This window comes from Lolium perenne, chromosome 3, assembly GCF_019359855.2.
Source record: "Lolium perenne isolate Kyuss_39 chromosome 3, Kyuss_2.0, whole genome shotgun sequence".
Taxonomy (NCBI): Eukaryota; Viridiplantae; Streptophyta; class Magnoliopsida; order Poales; family Poaceae; genus Lolium; species Lolium perenne.
The window spans coordinates 190,620,525-190,640,147 of NC_067246.2; the positions used below are offsets into that span (position 1 = coordinate 190,620,525).

General features: G+C 54.7%; 1 long non-coding RNA gene across 1 annotated transcript; it reads right to left on the reverse strand.

Moving 5' to 3' along the window:
- Positions 1–1,540: 1,540 nt before the first annotated feature.
- Positions 1,541–16,312, reverse strand: LOC139837611 (uncharacterized). The gene is made up of 3 exons (XR_011754169.1): positions 16,260–16,312; positions 16,109–16,158; positions 1,541–1,771 (listed from the first exon to the last, which is right to left on the reverse strand). It is a non-coding gene; the product is annotated as an uncharacterized lncRNA (long non-coding RNA).
- Between the last annotated feature and the right edge of the window lie 3,311 nt (positions 16,313–19,623).

Below are 19,623 nucleotides of genomic sequence, written 5' to 3' on the forward strand. Positions count from 1 at the left end.
AACATCCCCAAGCTTAACTCCTGCTCGTCCTCGAGTAGGTAAGTGATAAAAAGAATAATTTTTGAGGTGACATGCAGCTTCAAAGTTCAAATGATGACTAGATACAAATAATTTAAGAACAATTAATAACACATTCATGATTCAATCAATAATAATTTTGGGACCATGCACATAGAAATAAGAATGACAACTATGCTCTCATAAGACGGTGCATATAACTTAGAAGATGAAGACTCAACATAAAAGTGAAAGAATGGCCCTTCGTAGAGGGAAGCAGAGATTAGACATGTGCTAGAGCTTTTTATTTTGAAAACATAGAGATATAAAATTTTAAGAGAGGCAATTGTGTCAACGGTAGCAATAAGTAATATAGGTTATGTATAAAACTTCCTATAAGTTGCAAGCCTCATGCATCGAATACTAATAGTGCCCGCACCTTGTCCTAATTAGCTCGGATTTCCATGGATTATCATCGCATTACATATGTTTTAACCAAGTTTCACAAAGGGGTACCTCCATGTCACATGTACAAAGGTCTAAGGAGAAATTTCGCATTGGATTTCTCGCTTTTGATTATTCTCAACTTAGACATCCATACCGGGACAACAGACAAATGGACTCCTCTTTAAGCTAAAAGCTTTTGGCAACATAAATTTCTCATAAGAGATTTTTGAGGTTTTAATGTCCATGCTGAAACTTCCACCATGTAAACATGGCTTTGGTTAGCGGCCCAATGTTCTTCTCTAATAATATGCATACTCTAACCTTTTATCATGGTTATCTCCTTTACTTCAGACAAGACGGACATGCATAGTAACTCACATGATATTTATCAAAAATATGATGATGGTGTCCCCATGTCAGCATGGTTGCCACACAACAAGCAGCTTATAAGAACTAAGATACATAAGTGACATATTCCTCACCACAATATTTTTTAGGCTACTTTCCCATGAGCTATGTATTGCAAAAACAAGGAATTATTTTGAAGGTTTTAAAGGTAGCACATGTAAATTTACTTGGAGTGGCGGTGAAATACCACATATAGGTAGGTATGGTGGACACTTTTGGCATATTTTGGTTTTTGGTGGTTGGATGCACGAGTAGAGATCATACTCAGTACAGAATCACTACTGCAGAATTGGCTATCAGTGACAGGCTCAAAAGACCCATTAGTGACAGGCAAATCGCCTGTCACTAATGACTAGTCACTGGTATGAGGTTACTAGTGACGGGAACTTTGCCTGTCACTAGTATGTGTGTACTAGTGACATGCTAATAAAAGATGCATGTCACTGGTTTCGATCAAAGGCCGTCGCCCTATGAGGTTCTATATTGACAGACGAATGATCCAGGCTGCCACTGGTTTGAATTTCGGTAACAAAAAGTTAAATATGTTTCCAGCGAATATTCTAGATAGAACAATAAGATGTTATAAAAAATAAAATGCGAAATATTTCAGATAGCACAATAACATGTTGAACTAATGATACATTCACTTCACCCAATATGATGTAATATTTGCATAGCTAACACACAGATGTTGCAATCTATCATAGACTAACAAAGGATAGTTTCTTGATCAAATATGTAGTAAGAAGTTTGAACTCCAAAGAACAACACCACCAAATACATTTATTATGGCCATATGCAAAGCTCCAAGATCCTTTCACTGTTTTATATTTTCATCATCTTGTTGAGGTGCAAATTCTTTCAATACATCTTCCTTGTATGGACATGAATGGCGCGGGACAGTGATGACGTGCTTAACCTGGTACAAACAACAAAATAAACATATAATTTTGAGCAATGGCACCATGTGGATAATCATATGTTGGAGAATTAAGAGATTCTAAATAAAAAATTAACGTTGACATAAGCACATGTTGGTGTGCGGCCGCGGTGTTTTCGACGGGGCCTGGCGGTGCTGCTCTCGATGGGGCCGGAGATAGACGAGGTCTCTGCCTTAGTCCGGTTGTTTGCTTACTTAGCATTACCCAATGATAGTTAATCGGTCAATTGTATGATAGATAGTTCAAACATGTAACTGTATTTCGGATGGTTTGATGTCCATTGACCAAAGTGAGTAGGCAGTCCAAGTTCAATGACCGTGGATGGACTTTACAAAATCTAATAATATCTACCAGATTTTCTTCAATGGATCCACACCAAGAATTAGCGCTGCAGGTCCTGCCAGATTTTATTGCAGGCATGGCTACGGCAAGATCCTACGTTTTCTATGATCTATGACCCATGGTATAATAAAACAGACCAGAGTTGTGGAATCACTGAAGAGGAAACATCAGCCTATATAAAAATTATGCAGGAAATCTTATTCGTGGTGGCTCAACCAAGAATCGGAGCAACCAAAATTGTTTGAAGCAATGAAACCTTGTGTTCTTTTTCTGGCAGTATGTGACTACGGCATTACCAGGGCTGGGCATTACTCAATTCAATGATGATTTAATCTACGTAGTACTTAACATAAGTGAATCTTAAGTGTCGGGGGGAAGACCCCGGATAGGGCAATGGACGCGGAGCAGCCGGCTGGCCACTGGCCGGCTCGCGGCAAAGGCCGGCTGAGGAGCAGCCGGCTGGCGCCGTGGCCGGCTGGTCCGGAAGCCGGTTGGCTCTAGGTCCTAGTCGGCTTGGCTGCGGCCACCAATGCTGTAGCTGGGCCGGCTTCTACAAGCCATATCCGACTGGGGTTTGTACCTCAGACCGACTCGAGGCTGGCGAGTCTTGCACCGGAAGGAACCGGGTTGGTGATCCGGGTTCCCAAAGTCCACGCTGACTCCATCTTCCGTAAATCGCGGGGCACTGTGGAGCAATAGTGCCACGCGCCGGACAGGCCGTCAGGGCTTACGACGATCCGTACTGGCTATAGTGGCTGACAGAGACAGGGACACCTCCTCTCCATACCGCTGACCGTGGCAGCCGGATGGGACAGGCCACGATGCCTCAACCACTCCTGACGTCATCGCCTCGGGAAGGAGCGGAAGCCGAAGCCGGCCAAGCCGGCCAGTAGACTATAGGGTCTTATGTGTAAAGTGCCGGTGCCTATATAAGCCGCACTACCCCTCTAGTGCAGGGAGGATCGATCATTTATTACTTTCACCTACCTACAGAGCTGCCCTGTGAGAGAGACCATCGTCTCCCTTAGCCTCTCAGGGCCAGCCGGACACAGCTCTAGGAGCACCACTGTACTGTGTGATCATCATATACACTCATAGCAGGAGTAGAGGTTTTACCTCCATCGGAGGGCCTCGAACCTGGGTACGTCGCCGTGTCGCTCGTGCCCATACCCGCATCCGGATACCGCCGTGAGATCTCTCAGGAACCACTTCGATTAGCCACCCTATGGCATATGCCGTGACGATACCACGACATTTGGCGCCCACCGTGGGGCCTTCAGCATCCTCGGCCGGTGTCTTCATCCGGACGGGCCTCACCATCACCACCGGCGAGCGAGTCGCTTCAGGCTTGATCTGGAGATTCGGCTCCCTCAACTGCGTCAGCGACAACGCTGGCTGCTTCGCTGACCGCCCCTTCCCAGCCGGCGGCAGCGTCATCTCCTTCGGCGGCTTCGACGTCTACGTCGCCACCGTCGCACCGCCGCGCTACCCGCGGCAGGTGCTGCGCTGCGCTAGCCCTCCTCCGCGAGCCGGCAGCAGCGCTTCCGCCAGCCCCGCCGTCGTGCAAGTCATGATGGCTGGCGACGAGCTCCCCACCAAGAACCCGCGCATGCGCGGCCCCGACCTGGAGCGCAACTTCGACCCCAACGCCTCCGGCTCGGGCCCGAAAGCGCCACCACCACCGTCCCGGCTGGATGCAGTCCGGGCAAAACTGAGCACCCCGCTCACGCCTGGTGCCGACCCCACCGCCATCGAGGCGGACTTGGAGGCGCACCGCCAGCTCCTCCTCAAGCAAACCGAAGAACTGGCTGCTGCTAAGCGCCAGATGGAGATCACCCAGCGCGAGTACAACCGCGCCCACGGCCTCACTCCAGGCGGCGACGAGCCAAGCCGAGCCGGCCATATCCGCCGCAGGGGCCGCGACCTTGGCGCTGAGATCGCCCGCGACGGCGCTCCTTCGCCGGCTCCGTCCGCGGAGCTCCCCGTCTACAACACCCCCGACAAGAACGTGCGCGCGGCAGAAGCCGCCGCGGAAGAGCTGAACCGCCTCGAAGGCGAAGAGTTACGCCGCCGGACTGCGGGTGACTGAGCTGCTCAACGCAGCCAACAGGCAGATCGCCGAACCCAGGTATGTCAATGCCCCCAGAGCTTCTCACGCTCGTGGAGCTGCAGGCAACGACAGGGAAGGCGCCAGGGACACGGCCGAGTCCGCCTCCCCAACACCAAGCCGGCATCGTGACTCCCGGGCCACGCACGCAAGCTCGGGCCGGCCAAGCCACCAGCCGAGTGGCAGCAGCCGCAGCCGACCCCCTCCAAGCCGGAACCAGGAGCAAGACTCCGGGCCCCGCCGTCATCACCGGCCGGCTCCAGAAGCAAGCGGCGCGCGACAGCTGGCACACTCCCGGCTGGGCCCGCGCATCGAGCCCGCCGACGCCCGAGATCGCCTCGACCGGCTGGTTCAATCCCGCATCGCGGAAGAAGAGGGGCCAGCCGGCCCAAAGTGCTTCGGGCCGCGGATCCTCAACGAGCCCATGGTCGACGGCTTCCAGCTCCCGCGCGACACCCCCAAGTACGATGGCACCGCCAAGCCGGAGGACTGGCTGCAGGACTACTCCACCGCAGTCGGCATCGCCAAAGGCAACAAGCGCTGGGCTGTGCGCTACTCCCCCCTGATGCTACTCGGCTCCGCCCGCACGTGGCTCAACAACCTGCCAGCCGGCAGCATAAACGGCTGGCTGGACTTCGAAGCCGCCTTCATCAGCAACTTCACCGGCACTTACCGCCGGCCGGGTCGCCCCCAGCAGCTCGAGATGTGCAAGCAGGGCCCCGACGAGACGGATCGCGCGTACCTGACGCGCTGGTGCGAGATGCGCAACTCTTGCGAGGGCGTGCACGAGATGCAAGCCATCAGCTTCTTCATGGGCGGCTGCCGGCCCAACACCATGCTGTGGCACAAGTTGCGCCGCAGTGACCCCAAGTCGATGGCCGCCTTGATGGCCATCGCCGACAAGTACGCGCTGGCAGAGGAAGCCGGCAAGGCGCCGGCTGATATTTCACCGGCTCCAGCAAGGCGGGACAACAACAGGCCGGCTGAGCACAAGCCGGCCGAGGGCGGCTCGCATGGCAGCCGGCGGGACAACTACCGCGGCAAGCGTCACAGCGACCAGCCGGACCGCCGGTACGGTTCCGCCCACGTAGCCGCCGTGGCAGACAACGCGGCAGGCGGCAGCCGCCGCCAGAAGCAAGACCGGCAGTGGAAGCCGAAGTACACCTTCGAGCAGATGCTCGACTCGCCGTGCAAGTACCACAGCGGCAAGAACCCCTCCAACCACACCACCCGCGACTGCCACTTCATGAAGCGGCTGACAAGCGGTGAACCCCTACCGCCTCCCCCCCCGCCCCCACCAGCCGGCGGGCCGGGTGGCCAAGCCGGCGCAGAGAACGCCAACCTCGAGCACCACGAGGCTAACCAAGTGCACCATGGCGGCCGATATCTGGCCGAAGACGCCACCTACATCATCTTCACCTCCGAGCCCGAGGACAGGACGAGCCAAGAGCGCCGTTCCCTCGAGGTCAACGCGGTCATACCGCCGGTCCCCCAGTACCTAAACTGGTCAGAGTAGGCCATCACTTTCGATCGCCGCGACACACCGGCTGTCCTGCCGAAGCCGGGCAGCTATGCCATGGTCCTCGACCCCACCATCGGCACAACCCAGCGCAGCGTGCGTTTTTCGCGCGTCCTCATCGACGGCGGCAGCAGCATCAACATCCTCTACCGCGACACCGCCCGCAAGCTGGGCATCCAGGAGGCCGAGTTGCGCCCCACCCCCACCGTCTTCCATGGCATCGTGCCAGGCCATTGCTGCCAGCCGATCGGCCGGATCACGCTGGAGGTGATGTTCGGGCAGCCGGACCACTTCCGCACAGAGAGAATCGAGTTCGAGGTGGTGGACCTCGTGAGTCCCTACCACGCGCTCCTGGGCAGGCCGGCCCTGACCAAGTTCATGGCGGTGCCCCACTATGGGTACCTGAAGATGAAGCTGCTCGGCCCAGGGGGTCATCACCGTAGCCGGCGACTATCGCCGCTCCATGGACTGCGCCACGCAGAGCTCCAAGATGGCCCAGACGCTGGTCATCGCCACCGAGAAGCAGCTCATCCACGACGCCGTTGCCCTCGCCAAAGCCGCGCAGACAGACATGCCGGCTGCAGGCAACCCGGCTGGGACGACTCACTTCCAGCCGGCCGACCACACCAAGAAGATCCTGCTGGACCCGGCGCAGCCGGACAAGTTCGTCACCATCGGTGCCGGCTTGAACAAGAAATAGGAAAGCGAGCTCACCAGCTTCCTCCGTGAGAATCGGGACATCTTCGCATGGACTCCAAGAGACATGCCGGGTGTGCCGAGGGAGTTGGCTGAGCACCACCTCCACGTCCGGCCTGAAGCCAAGCCGGTGAAGCAGCCTCTCAGGCGCTTCGCCGAAGAACGAAGGAAGGCCATCGGTGAAGAAATAGCCCGGCTCCTAGCTGCCGGCTTCATCATGGAAGTGCTGCACCCGGACTGGTTGGCGAACCCGGTCCTGGTGTTGAAGAAGAACGGCTCCTGGCGCATGTGTATCGACTACACCAGCCTGAACAAGGCGTGCCCAAAGGATCCCTTTCCCTCGCGCATAGATCAAGTCATAGACTCGATCGCCGGCTGTGAACTGTTGTCTTTTCTAGATGCCTATTCAGGCTACCACCAGATTCCTTTGAATCCGGCTGATCAAATAAAGACTTCGTTCATTACCCCGTACGGGGCTTATCACATACGACTATGCCATTCGGCTTGAAAATGCAAAGCGCCACCTACCAAAGGTGCATGCAAAAGTGTTTGCAGGATCAAATCGGCAGAAATGTTCACGCATATGTGGATGATGTCGTTGTAAAAACCAAGGAGATGCCTACCCTCCTTGACGACCTGAGAGAAACCTTCACCAATCTGAGAAGATTCCGGATGAAGCTCAACCCGGCCAAGTGCACATTCGGCGTGCCGTCTGGCCAGCTCCTCGGCTACCTCGTCTCTCAGCGAGGGATTGAAGCCAACCCGGACAAGATCAGTGCCCTGGAAAAGATGGAACTGCCGCAGTGCCTCAAGGACGTCCAGAAGTTTGCTGGCTGCCTGGCCTCCTTGAGCCGCTTCGTCAGCCGGCTGGGGGAGAAGGCCCTGCCCCTGTATCAACTAATGAAGAAGGCGGACAAATTGCCTGGTCACCGCAGGCGGATGAAGCTTTCCGTGACTTGAAGCGCGTGCTCTCAACCGCGCCAATCCTTGCAACGCCGGCTTCAATGGAGCCGATGCTGTTGTACATCGCAGCCACCAACCGAGTGGTTAGCGTTGTCCTGGTGGTGGAGCGCAAAGAAGCCGAAAACAGAGAGAAGCTGGTCCAGCGCCCAGTCTATTACCTCAGCGAAGTGCTCTCCCAGTCGAAGCAAAACTACCCCCACTACCAGAAGGTCACCTACGGCGTGTACATGGCGGCCAAGAAGCTCAAGCACTACTTCCAAGAGCACCCCATCAGGGTGGTTGCCACAGCACCCTTGGCGGAAATCATAGGCAGCAAGGATGCCAACGGCCGGGTTGCCAAGTGGGCCCTGGAGCTAGCCGCCCACACCATCCTCTACGAGCCACGCATAGCCATCAAGTCGCAGATCCTCGCGGACTTCTTCGTCGACTGGGCTGAGATGCAAGATTCGCCGCCCGTGCCGGATTCCACACATTGGAAGATGCACTTCGACGGCTCGAAGATGCGCAACGGCTTGGGAGCCGGCATCGTCATCACCTCTCCCAAGGGAGACCGGCTGGACTACGTCCTGCAGATCCACTTCGCCGCATCCAACAATGTGGCGGAGTATGAAGCGCTCATTCATGGGCTGAAGCTGGCCAAGGAGATTGGCGTGCGTCGCATACTCTGCTTCGGCGACTCCGACTTGATCATACAGCAAGCATCTGGCGACTGGGACGCGAAGGACGCCAACATGGCCTCATACCGCTTCCATGTCCAGCAGCTATCCGGCTTCTTCGACGGCTGCGAATTCCACCATGTGCCACGAGCAAACAACGAAGCGGCTGATACCTTATCCAAGATTGGCTCAACCTGGCAAGCCATCCCGCCGGGTGTCGCCTTGGCGGTTCTCAAGAAGCCATCCATCATACCGTCACCGGACTCGGATTCAATATTCGTGCCGGCTGACCCGGGGGCTGCTCAGCCGAACCCGGGGGCTTCATCGCCCAAGTCGGGGGCTAACAAGCCGAACCCGCCGGCTAGCATGCCGAACCCGGGGACTTCTCAGTCCAACCCGGGGGCTTCATCGCCAAACTCGGGGGCTAACAAGCCGAACCCGCCGGCTAGCAAGCCGGACCCGGCGACCATGCAGTCAAATCCGGAAGCTCCCACGCAGGAGGCCCTGTTGGTCAGCGTATTCGAGATAAGATGCGTACCTTCATGGGCACAAGAATTCCTCTCCTACCTCACCGACGGTGTGCTGCCTGATGATAGAGTCCAGGCCAGGCAGATTGAGAGAAGGGCCAAGGCCTATACCATCATCAGCCACCAGCTGTACAAACGCAGCGTAAGTGGGGTGTTCCAGCGGTGCGTCGAGCCGGCTGAAGGGATTGAACTCCTACGGGAAATCCATCAAGGAGAGTGCGGACATCACGCCTCATCCAGAGCCATAGTGGCCAAAGCCTTCCGGCACGGTTTTTACTGGCCGACTGCGCTCAGAGACGCAGAAGATTTGGTGAAGAAGTGCAACGGCTGTCAGCGCTTCGCAAAGCAAAGACACCAGCCGGCTTCCGCCTTGAAAACCATCCCCATCACATGGCCATTTGCCGTATGGGGCTTGGATATGGTGGGCCCATTCAGAACAGCGCGAGGCGGCATGACACATCTCTTGGTGATGATTGACAAATTCACCAAGTGGATCGAAGCCAAGCCAATCAAGAAACTGGACGGGTCCACAGCCGTCACAGTCCGCACGGCAATCATTGTGAGATTCGGCTACCCCCACACCATCATCACCGACAACGGCACCAACTTCTCCCAAGGCATCTTCTCTCGCTATTGCGGGGAAATGGGGATCCGGATGGCCCTATCTTCTGTGGCACACCCAGAGTCCAACGGACAAGTGGAAAAGGCTAACGGCTTAGTCCTAGCCGGCATCCGGCCCCGGCTGGTGGAGCCGCTCGAGCGAGCAGCCGGCTGCTGGATTGAAGAATTGCCCAATGTGCCGTGGAGCTCGCGCACAACGACAAATCGCTCAGTCGGCTTCACACCATTTTTCCTCGTATACGGGGCCGAAGCCGTCTTGCCGACTGATATCGAGCATGATGCGCCAAGGATCAAGCTCTACACAGAAGCCGAAGCCAAAGAAGCTCGCGAAGATGGAGTCGACCTGGTCGAAGAGGCCCGGCTGCTGGCTGAGTCTAGATCTACCATCTACCAGCAAAGCCTCCGACGCTATCACATCCGGAAGGTCCAGCCCTTAGCATTCCGAGAAGGGGACCTAGTGCTCCGGCTGATCCAGAGGACAGCCGGACAGCATAAACTGTCATCCCCATGGGAGGGTCCCTTCATCGTGAGCAAGGCAGTAGGCAATGATTCCTACTATCTCATAGATGCCCAAGAGGCTAAGAAAAACAAGCCGGACAAGGCTGACGAGGAGACTAAACGTCCCTGGAATGTCAGGTTACTCCGCCCATTTTACGCATGAGAGCAGGAATGTATGTATCCCTTGTATCCCTTTTGTGAGTTATGAAAAAGCTTGCGCCAAGAGCGCCGTTTCCGACAAGTTTTTCGCATACTTTACCTTGTTTCGCCAATTGGCTTGAACCCTCTCACGCGGTCGGCTCAGTAACGTGATCCGGTTTCCGACAGCCGGCTTCCGACCAGCTACTGGACCGCAACCCGGCTGTCCGGCTGGCGGGAGTAAGGCCTAGGGAGCCGGCACGCGAAAAACGACTAAGGGAAAGAGTAAAAGCGAGCTGACTTGCAACTTTTCCTATAAGTGCCGGATTGCCGAATTCAGCTCGTTCGACTGAAATACTGTCGGCCTCACCCAGCGGCCCGCTCTTGATCCGGCGACGGATCGCAAGTTGGACGTACGACCGGCAAGGGCACAGCCAAAGAGTGGGGCGGATGGGAAAAAGCGAACGAGTCGAAAGAAAGCAACTCGGCACACAAATGATTAACAAACACACTAAAGTGTGACTTAATAAAAGGATAATAATATTGTCTTACATCTGCACCCGGCATCCCGGGGATTTAATAAATTGTCTTGCAAAAGAACAACTGAAAAGCAGGAAATCTAAGCCGGAGGGGCATCAGTGGAGCCGGCGGCCGGGTCGTCCTCAGGCACGTCTTCCGCCTCCTCATCATCCATGTATTCTCCATCGGATGGAGGAGGGTTCGGGTCCGCGACGAAGAGCGTCTTGTCGACGAAGTCGGCGATGGTGCTGGCTCGAGCAAGGCGGGCGGCCTTGAAGTCGGCTGGGAGCTTGTCCTCCACGCCGGCTCGCCGGAACTCAAGCTGTCCCAGGTCCACCTCGTTGTACCAGGAGAGGACGAAGGACAGCGCCATGTCGGCACCGGCGCGCGTGGCCGACTCCTTCCAGTCGAGGAAGCGGTCCGGCGCCTGCTCCATCGAGGAGATGAGGCCAGATATATCTTGCGGCGCCGCCTCCCTGTGCCACAGCATGGGCACCAGCTCTTCAGCCGCCTTCCGAAGCTCCCAGCCGAGCTTGGTGACGGGCTCGATGCGGGCAGCCATGGACGCCAGGTGGTCCTCCATGGAGAAGTACTCCGAGCTGCCCTCGCCGGTCTCCCGCCTCCTAGAGTCGCGCGCGACGCCAACAGCTGCCAAAGCCGCCTCCTGCGTCTCCGGGAAGGCCGCTGCAAGAGGAAGAAGCAAGTCAGAAACCATCAAAGCCGAAATAAGCTGAAAAATGCAAATTTTCAAGTCCTAAGCCAAAAGGAAAAGCTCGGCGGCAGCCGGCAGGAACCGACCGCCACCAGCCCAAAGATGAGGATAACGAAGAAATCAGAAGTTTCGCTGCCGGCTGCCAAAAAAGCCGGCAGTCGACAGCCGAAAGCCGGCAAAGGGAAGGAACATAAAGATGCACTCACCCGCCAAGCCGCGATCAAGCGCGCTAAAATCGTCGGTCCAACGCTTGGCGGTGGCCGTCAGCTCTGTGGACTTGGCGGTGACCTCCTCCTGCAGCGCAAGCCGCTGCTTCTCCACCTCCGTTAGCCGCCGGCTCAGATCATCCACCTTCTCCTTCTCCGCCGTCCTGAGGGAGTCGAGCTCGGCGAGATGGTTCTTCTCCAGCAGGCGCAGCCGCGCGTCGCCTCCTGCTCAGCTAGCTTGAGCTTGCAGGCGGCGGATCGGCCCGCCTCCTCGCTCTCGGCGCACTGCGCACGAGCGGCTCGGAGATCCGACTCCAGCTGCGGGACCTTGGCGGCTTCAGCTGCGAGGCGGCCGGAAAGAAATGTCAGCCAACCAAGATTAAAAAGAAAATAAGACATCAAGTCGAAAGAAGCATAGAGCTTACCCTTGACGGCTTCCAGCTCGCGGGCCAAGTCGGCCCGGTCCAGCTTGGCCTTGTGGTAATGGGTGACGGCGCGATTATACAAAACGGTGCGCCGGTCCATCACAGCCTAAGGAAAAGAGAAAGTTAATCAATCAGGCGAAACCCGTGCCGGCTCCAAGCAGCCGGCCCATGCCTCGGAGGGCTACCAGGATAACAATCAGATCAAAAACAGATAAAGCTTACCTTGCCGGCTTCCTCCACCCGGGCGACGTTAGCCGCGGCCTCGGCTGCCCCGGCCTTGAGATTGGCCCGCAGGCTGGAGAAGAACATCTCCACCGATGCTTGGCCGGGGTTCCTCCCGGCTGGTCACCTCGTAGGAGTCGGCGCGGAGCCACGCCCGCTCCATGGTGGCAGCCGAGCCGAGGCTGGAGTCGGAGGCGGACGGCACCTCGAAGAAGAAGTGCGCCCTTGGCCACGTGCAGGCCTTGCGGTGACGCCGATGAGGTCCCCGTCCTCACCAGCGCGCGAGTCGGCGCCTCCGTGCGCGCCGGCTCGTCCCTTGCCGGCTCCTCGCCTAATCGGCTCGTCCCTCGTCGGCTGCGGCGGCGGCGCGTCGCTCCGGGCGCAGCGGATGGCCCAGCCGGCCCAGTTATCTCCGGCGCCCGGGCGCCCTCCGGACTCTCGTCCAACTCCACCACGGTGGGCCTGCTGCCGCCTCCGGCCGCAGCGGCGCGGCCCTGCCGGGCGCCGGGGCCCTAGGCGCAGCCCCGCTGGCTCCGGCCCCGGCTGAAGGCGGCATGCCCCGCCCAGCCCTGCCGGCTGGGTCCAAGAGGTGTCCGGCGCGGGAACATGTCGTCCAGCGTCGGCTGCCGCGTTGGCTCGACCCGCGTGCCGCGATCCGGCGCCGAGGCCGGCGGCACGGCAAAGGAAGAAGCCCCTGCCGCAGCGGCGGCGGCGTGGGTGCGCGCGAGGAAGGCTGCGGCGGCGTCTGCTCCCTCCTTCCGCGCGGAAGCGGCGACACAACGCGCGGAGCTTGCCGGAGCCGCCGCCCTGGGCAAACTTGATAGGGGCCCTAGCCGGATAAACAGAAAGATAATAAGCACAAAAGTAAGGAAAGAAAAGGAATCAAACAAGAAAAAGAGAGAGAGAACTCACCCGGCTTGCTCCGGGACCTTCTTCGGCTGCTGCCGGCGCTGTTTCTTCGCCTTCGCCTCCGCGACGGCGGTGGAGCCGGCTCGCTTCGTGCCCTTGGGCGCCGAAGTCGCCGTGGTGCTTGGCGGCCTCGAACGCAGAGGCACGGCGGGGATTGGCCCCGTGCCGGACGTCGCCGGCTCCTCCTCCTCCTGGTGCTCTGGTGAAGGGGGCGGATTATGCTCCCCCTGGCCGCCTAGATCAGGCGCCTGCGGCAGGTCGTCGTCGCCGGCATGGTCGCCGGCTTGGTCAGCCGGATCGACGTGATCCGGCGTCCACCTCCTCGTCGCCAGGTCGCCGTCCTCGGCGTTCTGGCGCTCAAAAAGCTAGAAAGACAGAAAAAACATGAGCACATGACAAGCCGGAAGTCGGCAGAAGAAGAAGGAAGTCGGCCTCGCAGCCGCAAGCCGGAAAATGGCAAAGACACGAAGCTTACCCGCGCCGGTGGATGGTTCCTGTCGCAGGCACCAGCCCGTAGCTCCAGCCTCCGCCAGGTTCGCCTTGGTGATGTGGTTCACCCGGCTGGCCACCTGGGCCTTGGTGAGCGGCACCTTGGACGTCCGGTTCGGATCGAACCGGCCGGACATGTGCCCGATCTTGTGGGTGCGCATCTGGAGCGGCAGCACCCGGCGCTCGGCGATGGTGCAGAGGAGATCTTCGGCAGTCAGCCCGCCGTCGGTGGCTGTCGCCAGGAAGTCCCAGAGAAGGTTCACCTCCGCGTCCGGATCCGTCGAGCGGGCGTTGTGGCTCCAGTTGATCCGGCCGACTGGAGGAGCCGGATTGAACTCCGGCAGGTTGATCCGGTCGACGAGCTCCCCCTCGTTGCGCACGTAGAAGAATGACATTTGCCAGTTCTTCACCGAGTCGACGGTGGGGATCTTGGGGAAAGGCGTACCAGGCCGGGTGTAGATCGAAGCGGCGCCGCAGGCTCGCAGGCGGCCGTCGTTGGTCTGCGCCTTCAAGAAGAAGAGCCGGCTCCAGAAGTCAATGTCGGGCCACAAGCCGGCGTAAGCCTCCATGAACGCTACGAAGCAGCTCAGGAGGACGCACGCGTTGGCCGGCAGGTGGTGCGGCTGGAGGCCGAAGTGGTCGAGGAATCGCCGGAAGAACGTTGAAGCCGGCAGGCCCAGCCCGCGATCGAGGTGCGCGCCGAAGACGACGCGCTCGCCGGGCCGCGGCTCGGGCTCCACCTCCTCGCCGGGCACCCGCGTGATCACCGACTGCGGGATCCGCCGGAGGCGCACCAGGCGTTCGATGTCGTCTTCCTGCATGTAGGAGCCCCTCCACGATCCGCTGGGGGACGCCATTGACGAGGTCGAGGAAGAAGATGACCAGGAGAGGCTGAACGGCGAGGAAGAACCTTGCGACTGCGGCGGCGACAACGGCGGCTGAGGACGCTCCGTCGAGATGCGTGGCCCCGTGGCGCCGGATTGACGAAGTGGTGGCGGCGGATCGGTGGAGGCTCGCCCGTCGGAGTTCGCCAGCGGAAGGAGTTCGCCGGAGCAGCAGCAAGCTCGAGCGCGCAGAGGGCGATGGAAGCAGGAGCGCGAGGAGGAAGAAATGGCAAGTGGCCGCCTCGAGGCGCTCCCCCTCGGCATTTATAGCCACCCGACGCGGGCGGTTGGCCTCCAAGTGGCGGTCGTGGGCCGTAACTCCTCCCACGTCGCCGGATTTACTGCTCCGTAACTGCGTCGTAACTCCTCCCACGTCCACGACGGTTACCGAAAACGGCCACACCACGTCGCCCACTACCGCACCGGATCCGGAGGGACAGTGATTTGACCAGACGAACCGACCGCCGGGCCAGGCGTCAGACCCGTCAAGTCGGGCGCAGGGCCCGAGGCGGCGGAGACTCCGGCGCGCTGCAAGCCGGAGCCGGACCAAAAGTTCCACTCGAGCCAAAATTCATCAGCAAGGCGGAGGCGCCATCAGATCTTGCGAGAAAGCAAAAATTGTACAAGTGTAAAAAGCGGCCGGCTGGGGAGCAGCCGGCAGGAACGAGCCGGATGAGGGCGCAGCCGGCTGAATGGAAATTCTCAGTCGGCCCCTCCAAGCGCCGTCTAATATATTCGGGAAGCCAGGAAAACCTGCCTAGGTCCTTCTAAACGCAGGACCTTGCCAGCTTCGGGGGCTAATGTCGGGGGGAAGACCCCGGATAGGGCAATGGACGCGGAGCAGCCGGCTGGCCACTGGCCGGCTCGCGGCAAAGGCCGGCTGAGGAGCAGCCGGCTGGCGCCGTGGCCGGCTGGTCCGGAAGCCGGTTGGCTCTAGGTCCTAGTCGGCTTGGCTGCGGCCACCAATGCTGTAGCTGGGCCGGCTTCTACAAGCCATATCCGACTGGGGTTTGTACCTCAGACCGACTCGAGGCTGGCGAGTCTTGCACCGGAAGGAACCGGGTTGGTGATCCGGGTTCCCAAAGTCCACGCTGACTCCATCTTCCGTAAATCGCGGGGCACTGTGGAGCAATAGTGCCACGCGCCGGACAGGCCGTCAGGGCTTACGACGATCCGTACTGGCTATAGTGGCTGACAGAGACAGGGACACCTCCTCTCCATACCGCTGACCGTGGCAGCCGGATGGGACAGGCCACGATGCCTCAACCACTCCTGACGTCATCGCCTCGGGAAGGAGCGGAAGCCGAAGCCGGCCAAGCCGGCCAGTAGACTATAGGGTCTTATGTGTAAAGTGCCGGTGCCTATATAAGCCGCACTACCCCTCTAGTGCAGGGAGGATCGATCATTTATTACTTTCACCTACCTACAGAGCTGTCCTGTGAGAGAGACCATCGTCTCCCTTAGCCTCTCAGGGCCAGCCGGACACAGCTCTAGGAGCACCACTGTACTGTGTGATCATCATATACACTCATAGCAGGAGTAGAGGTTTTACCTCCATCGGAGGGCCTCGAACCTGGGTACGTCGCCGTGTCGCTCGTGCCCATACCCGCATCCGGATACCGCCGTGAGATCTCTCAGGAACCACTTCGATTAGCCACCCTATGGCATATGCCGTGACGATACCACGACATTAAGATTTAGGACGTGCTGACATTTACTGCAATGAAAAAAGATTTTTCGGAGGTGATATCTATCATGTATTTGATTCAGAAGAACGGAAAGGACCTACCCTGTTCTATTTGTGCAATATCTAAACTAACACGTGAGCAAGCAAATCCACATGAGAGATCAGTAAACCAAGTTACATCAAAGATGCACATACCAGTGTTGCGCATGTTCATGACGATGAACTGGAGCCTCGACTGCCAGTTCCTACAAACGATCCAACACAATCCAGAGACAATTAGCTGCCATAGGCGCACAAAACCCCGATCCAAACCTAAAACTCCTTTCCCCATATCTGCATAGCTCACCTCTTCACCACGAACAGCGATCCCTCAACGTCCTTCCGGCTCTGCACACGACCTAAATCGCATCAGATCGGATCAGCTCGTGATCGAGTGAAGAAAGGCATCAGATGAGAGAGGAGACATCGGCGTGCTCACCCTGGTTTTTTGCGACGTTGAAGTTGTAAAGCGTCACGCCTGCGGCGGCGATAAGGATATCCTCGGCGGCAGGGTCGAGGCGCTGCAAGGCGGTGAGGTTGAGCAGGCGCGTGCCGTCGGCATCAACTTCCCCTTTTCGGCTGCAGCGGCGGCATCGGGAGGTCTCCTCCGCATTACTCGGGTGGCGGTGGATCTGAGAGAGAGGAGGAGAGGAGAAAATCACGCCATAATAAGAATACAACTGCGAGGGAGTTGTGTTCGTCGAGAGGAAAAACCGTTTTCGGTGGTTGCTTCCGCGGGCCAGAAAATAGAAAAGAAGGAAACTTGGCTCGATACAAGCGTACGTGATCAAACACGTTTTCTTCTTATTTTCGCTCACGCGTCCTCAAAATTTCCATCGAGTCTTCTTTTAAAGAGGCACGTTTGATACCTCCGTCCTCAAAATGGTTAGCCGCATGCCAATTCATTTTCTATCTTTCCAGTGACAGGTATTTATAAATGCATGTCGCTAACATATTTACCTTTTCAACTGCCTTCGTGAAAACTATTAGTGATAGCCTCTTTTATGCGCCTGTCACTACTGTGTTTGCACTAGCGACAGGCTTTTACGAGCCCGTCACTAGTGTTTGTACTGGTGACAGGCATAATTTTGCCAGTCACTAAACGCTTGGCGGCTATAAGCCTTTCTGCAGTAGTGAATGAAGGCTAGCAAAAAGAAAGATAGCGACCGACTAAGAGAGCAATAATGGTCATAATCATGCATAGCGACAAAACTTATTAATTAAAGCATATGGTGATATTAAAAGTCTAAACTGAATGATCAATTCAACCCAATTGAAATATCAGAGGAGATCTTCCATTTGCATCACTATTAATATGAAACTTTTTTACTCGTATCCAACCCAATCAACTTATTAGAAACAACTCTCATTTATAATATTCATTAAAGATCAGAGAGCTAATCATATATAACTGAAACATACTAACAAGCTCTGAACAAAATAGGAGTGAAAAACCAGAGCTAAACGCAGTACTAGCAAAAATAAAACGCTCGTTGAACAATAAGAGTGAAAACTAGAGCGTTCATACAATTAAAACGGAACGTGTCTCTCTCCCAAACAAACATGGTATGATGGTGCCCACTTTATTGAAAATAAAATACAGAACAGAAAATAAAGACGCTCCAAGAATAACACATAGTATATGAAGCAATAAAAATATAGTGAACAGAAAGAGGATCTGATCTTTTTATTGATGAAGAAGGGGATGCCTTGGGCATCCCCAAGCTTTGACGCTTGTACTTCTTGAATATATCTTGGGGTGACATGGGCATCCCCAAGCTTGAGCTTTTGTCCATTCTTCATCTCATCTCATCATTCTTCTTTCCTACACTTGAAAACTTCCTTCATACAAAACTCATCACAAATCTCATTAGCAGCGTTAGTGCAATGATAATATTAATCAAATCTACAAAGTTCAGTATGACATATGAAAATAATTTTAATAAGCATTAGCTAGTGTAGCACAACTTCAATAAGGTTCTTTGATCAAGAGAACTCAAAAAGGTGGGCAAAAAGATGCAAATGCAAAACAGTGCAAGAATCTGTCAAAACAGAACAGTTCGTAAAAATTGATTTGTGAAAAATAGTTACGCTGCGTAACTCGAAAAACTCTGAACTAATGAAAGTTAGATAAATACCTGGGGAAGATGCTCGTAAATTGGCAGCTCAAAATTACGTTCTGGTGATTTTTGGCGATTTTTCTCGTGACGAACCAGAAACAGTAAACAAGATTGCAAATCTCCCAAATACCAATTTCTTACCATTAGAGGCAATTCTTGGCACAAAAACAAAACAAACATGATAAGGAGAGGTCATTACAGTAGTAATTACTTCAAAGACTCAACAAAGCAGTAAATAACAGAAATATAAACATATTGGGTTGTCTCCCATAAAGCTCTTTCTTTATAGCCATTTAAGATGGGCATGATTATTTGATGGAGCTCTGAAACCCCCTTTTTTTGTTGTTGTTTTCCAATTATAAGTGAAACTGACAAAGAAACAAGAACCAAATAAAGAACCTAATAAAACTAAATAGGATAAAACCAAAGATAATAAAAGCAACTATATACAATGCTTACATGTGGATGGGTAATATTGAGTTTGAAGGAGATAACCTCATGTTGGTTGATGAATAGGGGGATGCCTTGGGCATCCCCAAGCTTAGATATTTGCATCTTCTTGAATATTCTCTTGGGATCCATCTACACATCCCCAAGCTTGAGCTCTTGCATCCTCTTGCTCATCTCATATCATCATATTGATTGGAACTTAAAAACTGCATCCACATAAAGCTTCACAAAACTCATTAGTAGGTTAGTACTCATTAAATAAAATTCAAAAGTGTTCAAGTATCCATAATTTATATAAAATCTATCAAATATTTAGCCACTGTAATACTGAGGTTTCTTATTATTTCAATCGTACGTCGAAAACGAAGGAAACTTTTGAATCCTAAGTACAATATTTAAACAAAGAGAATAGAAATATGTCAAAACTGAACACTCTGTAAAAGATGTCACTCAATGAGATAGTTACGTAGCTCAAATCGAAAAACTCATGATTAATGAAAGACAGATCATAACCTCAGGTCTATGCACAAAAAAATTCAGATCAAAATACCATACTGAGATTTTTCACGAATTTTTGCAGCACATCACAGGAAATCTGTCTCAACAGAATCAGTCTGTAAAGATTGTATTATTAGATCTGTCTACGTACCTCAAATCAGAAAAGTCAGAACTAACGAAAGTTAGATAGCAAGCACTACTATGCATTCAAGAAATTTCAGATCAAGATCACGTTCTGGTGATTTTTAAAATTTTCTACAATGGAGCACAAAAAATCTGTTTTCTAGGCAGCATAGTGACAAACTTGCATAACAAACTAGGGGTTATCTATACATTCTATTTACAGCGGGATATGTACACTACATACACTATTTACAAGTTTTTAATGAAAAGCTTCCATGGAAAGAATTGTTTTGGTTTCGCAGGCATGAACACAAGTGTTCAAGGTCGATCCCCACTTCACCATTACTCATCTTTCCAATCACTTTTCTTTTCTGAAAACATTTTTTTATTTTTTTATATAAGAAGTACAACTAATTTTTTTTTGTAATTCGCATTCCCTATCCATACAAGAGATAGAGAACAACTAGGTACAGGAAGTAA